Raw genomic sequence first — 12,454 nt, 5'->3', positions numbered from 1 at the left:
CCATGTGACATTAACTGAGTATGAGAAGGTAATAAATCAGACTTTCATTGGTATTTCCTGGTCTACATTTCAACAAGACAGGCTGTCACACCTCCATATTGGAAACACTTTTCATGTTGACTTGCTTCCAATTTTTATACTGGTGTGGACAGAGGGTTAATATATTTGAAATGGTTAAAATGACTTTTTTTTTTTTGGTGGGATCTCTGAGGTTTGCAGTGCCTTAACCTAGAGTCTGTACTTTAAAAGCTAGTCTTCAGGGCTTCCCTGGTGGCGCAGTGGTCGAGAGTCCGCCTGCTGATGCAGGGGACGTGGGTTCGTGCCCCGGTCTGGGAAGATCCCACATGCCGCGGAGCGGCTGGGCCCATGAGCCATGGCCGCTGAGCCTACGCGTCCCGAGCCTGTGCTCCGCAACGGGAGAGGCCACAACAGTGAGAGGCCCGCGTACCGCAAAAAAAAAAAAAAAAAGCTAGTCTTCAATCATGTATGAGTTTCTCCGTGTCTTCTCCTCTTCTTTTCTCTTCTAAGGACACTTGCCATTGGATTTAGGGCCCACCCAGGCAATCCAGGATGGTTTCATCACAAGATCCTTAAATATGCAAAAACTCCTTTTCCAAGTAAGTCAATATTCACAAGTTCCAGGGATTTGACGGGGATACAGCTCTTGGGGGGCCACCATCTAACCCACTAGGAATCATGACCCATAGATCTAGTTACACCACAATGGTTGAAGTGGTAAACTGGTGATCAGCTCTGTGGGCAGAGACATTTTACTGAAGACGTGGGTTTGTGGGAGGAGAGAGGATAATTGCAGTTTTTTCATATTTATCAGAAACTTACTCCATGGTATAAGGAGTCCTAAGAAGAAACTTCTAGGAGCTGTGAGTGGGGACCAAGGGGAATGGAATGGAAGGAACATCAAAGGTTTGGGATTGGTTGTATGTTTACTATGATGACAGAGGTGAGGAACACAGGTGGTCATAGGATAAAACAATTGTTCTGGTACAGTAATTGGAAATGTCCACCAGGCAAATGCAAAATACCATCTGGGAAAATAAGTAAATATAGTAGTAGAAGTAATTGGAGAGGCCAGTCATGAAAATTAAAAAGAAAACAACAAAGTAAAAAGAATATAAACTGGGTTATTTGAAGAAAGGATTGTAATATGTAACCCTGACGTTATCATTTCAAAAATTATTGTTTAACTTCAGCTAGGAAGACAAAAGCACCGTGAGTTCTTATATCCAAACATAAATTCTTGAAGCCAAACAGATATGCCTAAAGTATTCCTCAAAGATTCCACTGACTTTCTCTTTAAAAGCCCCATGTTATCACAGAGATGCATGAATACATACATGTGCCAAGAACAAACATATTGGCAACTAATGTTTTGAACCTTCATCTACTCAGGCCTGCTTTTCTGAAATAGGTTATGAAGCTTCCCGTCAGGAGAGATGGATACGAAAAAGTCCATCTGTTTAGGTCCTCAACCCGAGTAGCAAAGAATTAATTATTCAGATTGGAAAGAGGTGAGGTCAATTGACGCTAACCCAGACATTAAGGACTGCCTGCCCCAAGGAAGGCAACGCTTTTGACCGTATCCCCTTGAAACAGCTATGATGTATTTTCTTTCCTCTTCTCCTGGAAGCTGACGCCTATGTATGTTGATGTCTATGTATGTTTAGAATTTCTCAGGTATTTGGCTTGACCAAGGCCAGTTGTGACTTGGGGCCCTGCTGCCATGCTTGGTACTACAGGTGTTTCCAATTAGGGCTTCATTAGGGTGCAGGCGTGGTTAAGGCTTTGGATCACAGGACCAGGCAAACAGAGCTGTGAGGGGCTTAGGCTTAGCTGAGGAAAGAAAGCAGAAAGGGTGGTCTCCACACTAGAGAGCTGACTGCCATTCTAACCTTGACTCCCCCAATCCAGCGCCCCCTCAAGCTTGGGCCACACCCTAGAGCCTGGTTTTCAAACCACAGCCACCCCGTCCCCTTCCAGTTTCAGGAAATCAGTTTAGTTGATTCTTGCCAGCATGAAAAACAAAGCAAAGCAAAAAAAATGAACAAGCCAAAACAAATCACTAAAGAGCAACAGAACGGGAAGGACCAGGCTCTCCTGCATGGTAAAGGTAGGTTACTGTTTAATCAAACTTTGTTTCAGTTATTTATGTGAGAGTGTGTATGTGTGTTTAACCAGCCTGTGATGTAAGATGTTTTCTCAGTGTGAGTCAGAGGCACATTTATCAAGACATCCATCCCCCAGCCTCCTGCCTCCTCATGGCCTCGTTTCCTGCCTTTTCTCAGTCTAGCCCCCACTACTCGTCAGTCACTTGGCATTGATTTAAAACTGTCACCTCCCCAGGCCCTTCCCAAGTCGCCCTGTACACCCCAGTTCTGACACTCCTCCAAGAGCCTCTGTTTTCCATTCCTTTGTCCAGCCTCCCAGGTGCTAATAGACACAAGATACAGTCTTCCATGCCATCACCACTGGACTTGTCTCTTGTTCCTGGTCAGCTCCCTATTAGCTGTGCAGCCTTGCATATGCTTCATAACTGCTCTGAGCTTCTCTTTTCTCCTCTGCAAAGTGGGGAAGGGGAATGGTCCCAACGTGTGGGCTTCTCCTGAGGGCTGAAAGAAATACGTGCACCTCGTACATTAAAGGTGTTCAATACATGGCGGCTTTTATAATAAGGACGTTCTCCTACAGAACCACAGTACCAAGATTGAATTCAGGAAATGGACCATCCAGTGTACTGCTATTATCATCGAAGCTGAAGCCCAGATTTGAATTTTGCCAGTTGCTCCGTTAATGTCTTTGCCAGCCTTTTTTTTCCTCCTCACCGGGATCCAGTGCAGGCTCACGAGAGGCATTTAGTTCTTGTGCCTCTTTAATCTGAAACCATCCTTCAGCTGTTCTTTGTCTCTCACATTTCGGAAGAATACAGACCAGCTGGTTTGTCAACTTTCTCTCAGTTGGGTTTGCCTCCTGTTTTTTCACGGGTAGAATCCGATCATTTTGGTAGGAGCGCCCGGTGAGGGATGTCGTGTCCTCGGTTTTTCACAGGAGAGGCACGTGACGTCCAGTTGTGCCATCGCTGATGGTGACGAGGGACCGCTTGTTTCCAGGGTTGCCACCAGCTTTCTCTGCTGGGAAACTAGCGTTTTCCCTTTGTCATTAATAACCTGTGGGGAGATACTTTGAGACTCAGGTCTCCTGTATCTCATCAAACTTTTACCACGTGGTTTCAGCATTTATGGGTGATGCTTGTCCGAACCCGTGCTATCTATGATGTCAGCAAAAAGGCGAATCTCTAACTCTGTCATTCCTTCTAACGTGAACATGATTTTTATGTGTTCCACCTTAGACGTCTAAACCAATGAATGCCATTTCGAAATTTATATGCCAACAATATGGAAAATAAAAGCAACTTATTTTTGTAGGCCTGTGGGCTTGTTCTGCTTGATGAGACTCAACACTGTAGAGATGTCATGTTATAGGGAATCTTTTCAAAGGCCCTGTCAACATACGGCTGATGCATGTAAATCAACTATACTCCAATCTGATATTTTAGAAAATTCTTTGGGGGTTGCACCGCACGGCTTGTGGAATCTCAGTTCCCCGACCAGGGATTGAACCCGGGCCTCTGCAGTGAAAGCACCGAATCCTAACCACTAGACCATCAGGGAACTCCTTAAAATAAAAATTTAAAAAAAAAAAGAAAAAAGATATGGCTGGACTTCCCTGGCGGTCCAGTGGCTGGGACTCCGCGATTCCAATGCAGAGGATGTGGATTTGATCCCTGGTCGGGGAACTAAGATCCCACATGCCGCAGGAGCGGCCAAAAATAAATAAATTTTAAAAAGTAAAATAATCTTAAAAAAAAAAAGATACGGCTGATGCAGGCCTGTGCTGTCATTTCATCTTTAAGAGTCATCTTAGGGCTTGTTTGCAATCAACACTCTCACGTGTCACGGCTGTGCTTTTTCAAAAGAATACAGAGGCATATGTGTAAATCGCATTCCCATTCAATTCCAACTAGATCTTTAACATTAATTTTGATCAACCGCACATCTCATGGAGTTCCCATGATCGGCAGAGAAATTGCTCGTCATTAGTGGCTCCAGCAAGGGCTTGTAGAAGGACGGGAGAGGCAGATGCTTTTCGGGTTCCTGATGGACAACAGACGTTGGCGTGATAAAGGAAAACTGTGCACCGCTGGAGTCATTGGGCGCGGCCTTCAGCACTTCTGCTTCTGCGCCGCGGGAAGAAGGTTTCTGCTCTTTGAGAACCAGGAAGTGGCTTCAGAATTTTGGCTTTGAATTCGGTCAGGTGCCTGCCTTTCAGCAGTCCTTGAACAAACATCACCTGTTGATTAGTCAAACACACATTTCCAACACTAGTATGAGAGGAATAATGGATGGATAGAGCTTCAAGAATGTCTGGCCCTCTTCCACTTTCTACCTGGAAAAAATGTCGTCACCTGAATACTGTTGTTTGCTTATAGCTGTGGCACCCTACCTATCTGAGTCGTGAGGCCGGTGTTGATGCAGCTGCCTATCTGGACAGTGAGTCACTCCCAGGATCATTTTCAAGATGCCCTGGCCACATATTTGTCATGGAAACCAGGAAAAAGTCTCTGCTTTCAGTGGGAGCATGTCCTCAGGAGAGGCAGAGTCTCCAGTATGTAATCATAAACAGTACAAATTTTCTCCCATTTTGGGGACATGGGGGATAGAAGTTGACTTTTTTTTTTTTTTTTTTTTTTTTTGCGGTACGCGGGCCTCTCACTGTTGTGGCCTCTCGCGTTGCGGAGCACAGGCTCCGGACGCGCAGGCTCAGCGGCCATGGCTCACGGGCCCAGCTGCTCCGCGGCATGTGGGATCTTCCCGGACCGGGGCACGAACCCCCGTCCCCTGCATCGGCAGGCGGACTCTTAACCACTGTGCCACCAGGGAAGCCCGAGGTTGACCTTTTAAAAGTATTTTTATTTGTAGTTTTTATTTTTTAAATTTATTATATTGAAGTATAGTTGATTTACAATGTTGTGTTAATTTCTACTGTACAGCAAAGTAAGTCAGTTATGCATATGTATACATTCTGTTTCTTATTCTTTTCCATTATGGTTTATCACAGGATATTGAATACAGTTCTCTGTGCTATACAGTTCGTCCTTGTTGTTTATCCATTCTCTGTGTGGGAGTTTGCATCTGCTAATCCCAAACTCCCAATCCATCCCTCCCCCACTGCTAAAATTATTTTTAATTATTAAAATTGTTTGAACAGAGACCACATTTATCTGGTTCAAATATTAAAATATGAGAAGTATATTCCCCTTCAACAGATTTCCCTTGCTCTCTTTACTAGTTTCTTGTTTAGCCTCCAACGTATACGTGAAAGCAAATATATATTTTTAACTCTCCTCTCGTTACACAACTGGTATTTAATATGGTATTCTTAAACTTTAAAAATTATTATACAGTAATACACATCTGTTTATTTAAAATAAATCACACAGTATAGAATAGAGTGAATGAAAAAGTTCTCCGAACCTCCAGCCCATGTTCCCGAGGTAGCTAGTTACCAGTTTTTTGTGAGCCATTCCAGATGTTAAAATTTTTTTAGAAACTTGAGAGCTGCTTGCTAAACACAGCCACTATTAAAAATTAAATGATATAAACGTACAACAAAATAAATTATTAAAAGTAAAGGTCATAGATACTCATAGCTCATCACTGCCTAATTATTTTAACTACATTTTACTACAATCTATGCTCTCGAGGTTGATTATGTTACAGGTACCATCTTTATGGTGGAAATATAAAATGATGGCATATACAACATTGTAAATCAACTATACTTCAATTAAAAAAAAAAGAAAATGATGGCTACTGGTTATCTCTTCTCAGCTCTTCTTGAGGGCTTTACACCTCTATTGACATAGAATGTAGGAGATGCTTCATTGAAATTAATCAAAAATATCAACTTAGGAAATGTAAAGATGCAACAAACGTGTCAACACAGTTATTTTTAAATTTAAAGAAAATCGGCATGAGAATAAATGACATTGCTTAGTTAGGAAAAATAAATGGCTACTTCTCATGGATGTCCAAATAGCCTTTCCCTTTTTTTTAATCTAAATGGCCAAGTAGACAAGGTCTGTCCTCCCTCATCCTGGAAAATTTCATCTCTCATCCACCTGTCACTATTTGGATGGTCATTCCAGTGTCTCCCCTGGTCCTAAATTCTCCTGCTTCTCTTCACTCATTTTTTTCTCTGGCTGTACTTCTTCTACTATCCCTTAAATACTGGTTTGTGCAATGAGCCAACCTTGAGCTTACACTCTTCCTCGTCTGCATTCTTCCTTGTCTATGCTCTTCCTTTCCCCATGGCTTTACCTAGTAAGTTTCTTTAACCTGATGACTCTAGGATTCCTTTGGATTCCATCTGACTCTCTCTCGGGCTCCATCTGGCTAGACATCTCCACGTGATCATCGCTTAAAGTCATCCTGTCTACAGAACTTGTCCTCCCCACTTAGTCAATGGCATCATTATCATTCAAGTAACTTGACAAGTCAGCTGTATCTTGTGACTCACCAGTCACATCCATCACTCACCAGCAGTGGGAATCTAATCCAAACATTGCTCTACAACCTCCAGCCGTGTCCTTGGGTTCAGACTTTCCCTTCCATCAGACTCTTTCTTCCCTCCATGCCCCAGCCTCATCCCAGTTACCTTCCAAGGCCCAAGTCCTTTCACATCCTCCAAGAAGTCTCCCTAGATCCTCGCTCAGATTGATTCTGTCTTCCTGCAATCCCCACTGCATTCTGCTGGTACTTTCTATGAAGACTTAGAGTCTACCCCTCTCTGGAGTAGGGTAATTACCTAAATCTCGATTTCCCTCCCCCAGATTGGAGGCTCCTGGGCTGGAGAGGGACAGAAGAGATCCTAGCATGGAGCTCTGTGGAGGACGTGCTTGAGAAATGTGAGTTGAATCGTTTTCTATTGAATTTATGCACAACGTATAGGAATCTTGCCAGTGAAAGGTGTAGGAAAGAGCTAGTTTTCCCCACCCCAGGGGTCACAGATTCATGTGTTTACAGGTGCCCAGCACAGGTCACATAAATAACTGGAGAGGTCAAGCTCTGTCGAGAGAGGAAGCAGCCCCTTCTTAGCTCAAGCCACTTAACCATAAGGAAACACGGATCCAGTGTTGCCAAGTCTTCCAATTACTCAAGAGAAGGCAGAGATAGGGAATTTTAAATGTGCAATCTCCCAAGTTATAATTATTGGTAACTGGAGACATTTTAACCTTTTATTGTAAAATTGAAAAAAGGAAACTACAAAAACCCACAAACATAGAGTTTAATGCGTTATGAGGCAAACATCCAACTCTTCTAATGGAAACTCAGGTCAAGAAATAGAACTTGGCCACCTACCCCAGGAGCCTACCTGGGCTCCATTCCAGTCTCAGCACCCCCAAATGAACCCCTTCTGTACATTTATACTAATAATTTGCTTTCATTTTCTTATGGTTTTAGCATTTGGGTGTGCACCCCTAGGTGCTATACTCTAACTGAAGGCAAATTGAGTCTGAGTCATTTTTTAAAACTTGTGTCTTTTCATCTGCAGATCCCTCCTCTGGCACTTCCCTTTCCTTACAATTTCTTGTTGTTGGAGTACCTGGGGTATTTGACTTGTAAAGTTTCTCACAGTCTGGATTTGTTTACTGAATGGTGCAGCTCATCACGTGGTCTGCACTTCCTGTACTTTGGCATCTAGATCCACAACTTGTTCATTAATTAAAACATTGTTTTCAATTGCAAGCATCATCCACTGGCAGCAGCTTATCTCTGCATCCTCTACCTTGCTCTGTCTCCTTGTTTGTTTCTCTCGCTACTTACTTGGCCCTGACTGTGAATAGTCAATCAACTTCTTTGCCGCTTTCCACGTTGGGAGGATGGAGATGTATTCTGATCTAATAGAATCAAAGTCTTCATAATTATCACATTGCTGACCATAAACGTTGGGTGTTGTGGCTCCTTGGATCCTATAACGTGGGCCACGTAGGGATGCTTTAAAGGGACAAAACCAGGCATCCTCCCAGAGAGTGATTTGTTGCCTTTTCAGCCAGATGGTTCACCAGGTGGGATGCAGCCAAGTCACTAGTCTTTCCCTCACCAGACGACAGGATTTCCTCTGACCACGGCACCTGCTAGTTTAAAAGGGAAGTCTAGAACCACTTCCCACACGGGGGAGGGGGGTGGAGGCTGGGTGTGTGTGTGTAACTCTGCAGGTGCCAAAAGTCAGCAGAGTTCTAAAGGCAAGTAACCCATGTCTTCCATGGGGGTACAAAGGGGTAAAAGAAAACAGGATTTGCAGAGAGATTCCCCAGGATAGTAAAGCTCTGGTGAAAAATCTATTAAGAAATCTGTAAAATCCCCTGGAAAAATACATAAGAAAGGGAGAACAGCAAAAAACAACAAAATGAGAAAGAGGAAATAAAAGGAATCTAGACAAGAGAACCAAGATGTTGACCTGTCATATATCAGAAAACATTTTCCCAGTCAATGAAAGGGCTTGGTGAACAAAGCTAAACTTGTGCATCCATGGTAATACGTGTAGTTGGTTATAATTGTTTAAACCACTTAATCATTTCAGGTAGAGTTTATGCATAGTGGTAGACTGGGTAGACTGACACCCAAGTAAAACCGTTTTTGTTACAAGTCAGAGATGCATACATTTGCGTCAAATGCATAAGGCATAATGGCTGTTGACTAGCGGACTAATAACCAGGCAAAAACCTGTCTCTAGGTAAGTTGACCTGAACAGCTAGTGACCTGGGAGGAATTCCCTCCCGCTGAGTGGGCATACGTGGCAGGGAATAACTCTTTACACCAGTGGGTGGGCACTTCGGCTGGCCTGACCCTTTTTCTTCTCCTTTCCACCCTCTTCACTCCTTTTTTCCCTGCTCTTTTGTTTCTTATTCTACCTCAAGTTCACTGTTAATTAGACAGTGAAATGTCTCATTTCTCCTAGATGGCGAGGTGAAATTTTCCTAAAAACAGAGCATTCAGTGTCTGGCAATAATTGATTTTCATCATAATGGCTCTCTAATGAACTGTTGAGTTTCAAAAGAAGTTTTCTCTGAATGAAAATTTGCCTGGTCAGCATGCTTCGGGCATGAAGAGATAACATCGTAGGGGAGAAGAGACACATCTTCCTTACAGAATAATTCCAAGTGATGTATCTAGATACTCTCCATCCAAGAGGCCAAGATTGGGCTTCCCTGGTGGCGCAGTGGTTGAGAATCCACCTGCCGATGCAGGGGACGCGGGTTCGTGCCCCGGTCTGGGAGGATCCCACGTGCCGCGGAGCGGCTGGGCCCGTGAGCCGTGGCCGCTGGGCCTGCGCGTCCGGAGCCTGTGCTCCGCAACGGGAGGGGCCACAACAGTGAGAGGCCCACGTACCGCAAAAAAAAAAAAAAAAAAAAACTGAATTGCAAGAGGGCAAGATTAATCCCTCCCCAGCTCCCACCCACACTGGGCTAGATTTAGTGACTCCTTCCAAAGAATAGAGTATGGACAGGGAAGGGAAAAACAGCAGTGTTATAGTGGAGAAACCTGGCAGACAGCACCTTAACCAAGTGATGGAGGGTAACATCCTCAGTGATGTCATGTAGATATCAGGTACCTGCTGACATGTTATGAAGAGAAGGGAACTTTGGCACTTTCCCAAAATGCATAACATAACCTCAGTCTAATGAGAAAAACATCACGCAAACCCAAATGAAGGGACATTGTATAAAATTCCTGGCTGACACTACTGGAAATTGTCAAGTTCATGAAAAAATATGGAAAGATGCAGAAACTGCCAGCCCAGAGGAGACTAAGAAGACTTGATGATGAAACGCAATGTGGAATCCTGGATTGAATTCTCAAACAGAAAGAGGACATTGAATGGAAAAACAGGTGAAATTGGAATGAAGTCTTGCTTTAGTTAACAGTAACGTAGCCTTGTTAGTTTCTTAGTTGTGACAAACAATATAAAGTTTATTGAAAGAAAGTGAACAAAAACAACAAAAGATAACATCTTTTAATTGGCTACCAAGTATTCGACCTAGATTTTTTTTAATTTATTTATTTTAATTTATTATTTTTGGCTGTGTTGGGTCTTCGTTGCTGCGCGCGGGCTTTCTCTAGTTGCGGCGAGTGGGGGCTACTCTTCATTGCGGTGCGCGGGCTTCTCTCATTGCGGTGGCTTCTCTTGTTGCCGAGCACGGGCTCTAGAGCGCGGGGCTTCGGTAGATGCGGCACGTGGGCTCAGTAGTTGTGGTTCGTGGGCTCTAAAGCACAGGCTCAGTAGTTGTGGCGCACGGGCTTAGTTTCTCTGTGGCATGTGGGATCGTCCTGCGCTCGAACCCTTGTCCCCTGCCTTGGCAGGCAGATTCTTAACCACTGCGCCACCAGGGAAGCCCTAGATTTGTTTTTAACATTTCAGTACTCCTCATATCTTGTTAGTACACGGACCATCTGTTAACACAATGAAGTGTTCTGTTTGTAACAGCTTATGACAGGCTGCTTGGTGTATAAAGCAGCTAAAATCAAGGCTCTTGATTTGACATGGCAGCTTAATTCTGTGTATTTCTGTAGATGTGGTCTCGGTCCTAGCTTTGTCTAGAGAGATCTTGGGCAAATGTATGCTGTTTGAATCAGGATGGGTAAAATATTCAGTGTGGTTACCTCCACCCCCAGAAAATAACTGAAAACACGTGGTCTCTGGAAGGTGAGCCAGCAGTGCCATCTTTCCATATGAAGACCTGCTTGACTATAATTAAAACTTTCATTTGACTATTAAAATTAAAGAACAGCTATAAATTAAAGTAACAATATTAAAACCTCTGGGGGGTAAGTCTAAAACTCCTCTTTAATTAGAGAGCTACAAAACCTAAGGAACACTAATTCTTTTCGGCATCAAGGTCTCATCTTACAAAGAAGCTGGTATTTTGTAAATCACAGCTCTTCCAGGGCTGAGGACAAATTTTGGTTCTTGCTTGGGATTACTGCCTGAAAGATTTTGCCCTTTAAGAACTAGGCTATAAGTTAGAGAATACTAATTTCTTATCCTGATTGGACATATGAGAATCTGGGTGGTCTTGGTCATGTCATGACTTTTCTAGATTAGAGTTTCCATAGTTCTATAGTTAGATGTTGGGTTATTAATTTTATTTGACTGTTATAGTTCAAAAAGTTTGAAATTTTTGTTGCAATAATGAAAATAGTAGCCCTTCTCCTTAAAAACAGAAGGCATTAGTAATAGGTGGTGGATTCGGTTTTTAATTGTATATTCTTCTTTGTACTTTTCTGTATTTTTCACATGTGTGTATCTGTAGTCATATAAACAGAATACTGTATTTGAAAGCACTGTAAGGACATATACTAGTAGATTTTTCATTAAGACTTACTGAGTTTAAGATATTGTGCTCAGGTGGGCCTTAACCCTTCACTTTAATGACAGTTTTGCCAGGACAATCTGAAAGTTGAACTTGGCTTTCAGTTCATCCCCTGACTGCCCTTTTCCATTTGCCAGTCTTAATATTTGTGCTTTTTGTTTATAGATCTTATTCCTCAGTTTTTATCTTTTTTTTTTTCCATTGGATTAAAACAAACAATGAGCTTTAAAAAGAACACTCCTCGGGGGTCTCAGGCGGGCACAGGAGAGAATCCAGGTCCTGCTTGGAGTCAAGGTGAGAGCACTGACTGAGCGAGGACTGAGGGGAACCTGGATCCCAGAACAGAGTTGGCCCTGGGCGGCCATAGGGCGGGATGAGCACGTGCAGCACTTCCTGACATCCGGGTCTCAGAGACGCTGGGGAGGGGGAGTATGGGGCGGGGTCTCAGCGAGGCTGGAGAGGCGGTATAAGGGTCGGGGTGTCTGGTGGGCCCGAGAGAGAATGCTAGGTCCTGCGTGGAGTCAAGGTGAGTACCCTGAGCGAGGACTGAGGGGAACCTGGACCCCAAAACAGAGTTGGCCCTGGGATGCCATAGGGCGGAATGAGCACTTGCAGCACTTCCTGACATCCGGGTCACAGAGACGCTGGGGAGTGGGTATAAGGGGCGGGATCTCAGGCGGGCACAGGAGAGAATCCCAGGTCCTGTGTGGAGTCAGGGTGAGAGCACGGAGGGAGGACTGAGGGAAAACTAGGCGCCAGAACAGAGTTGGCCCTTGGAGGCCATAGGGCGTGGTGAGCACATGCAGCACTTCCTGACATCCGGGTCTCAGAGACGCTGGAGAGGGGGAGTAAGGGGCGGGGTCTCAGAGAGGCTGGGGAGGGGGTATAAGGGACGGGGTCTCAGGCGGGCACAGGAGAGAATCCCGGGTCCTGCGTGGAGTCAAGGTGAGGGCCCTGAGGGAGGACTGAGGGGAGCCTGGACCCCAGAACAGAGTTGGCCCTGGG

At 44.2% G+C, this 12,454-nt stretch overlaps 1 long non-coding RNA gene across 1 annotated transcript in view; it reads left to right on the top strand.

Moving 5' to 3' along the window:
- The first annotated feature begins 1,940 nt into the window (after positions 1 to 1,940).
- LOC114905632 overlaps positions 1,941 to 12,454 on the top strand; it is a 38,498-nt gene continuing 27,984 nt past the window's right edge. Inside the window, exons 1-2 of the long non-coding RNA XR_003796307.1 lie at positions 1,941 to 2,128; positions 6,908 to 6,982. This is a non-coding gene — a long non-coding RNA (uncharacterized LOC114905632). The remainder of the gene's footprint in view (positions 2,129 to 6,907; positions 6,983 to 12,454) is intronic.

The sequence above is a fragment of the Monodon monoceros genome, unplaced genomic scaffold, assembly GCF_005190385.1.
Source record: "Monodon monoceros isolate NGI ecotype Baffin Bay Population unplaced genomic scaffold, NGI_Narwhal_1 Super_Scaffold_22, whole genome shotgun sequence".
In the NCBI taxonomy this organism is placed as follows: domain Eukaryota; kingdom Metazoa; phylum Chordata; class Mammalia; order Artiodactyla; family Monodontidae; genus Monodon; species Monodon monoceros.
The sequence above is the reverse complement of the archived record's forward strand: the minus strand, read 5'-3'. Positions and strand labels throughout refer to the sequence as shown.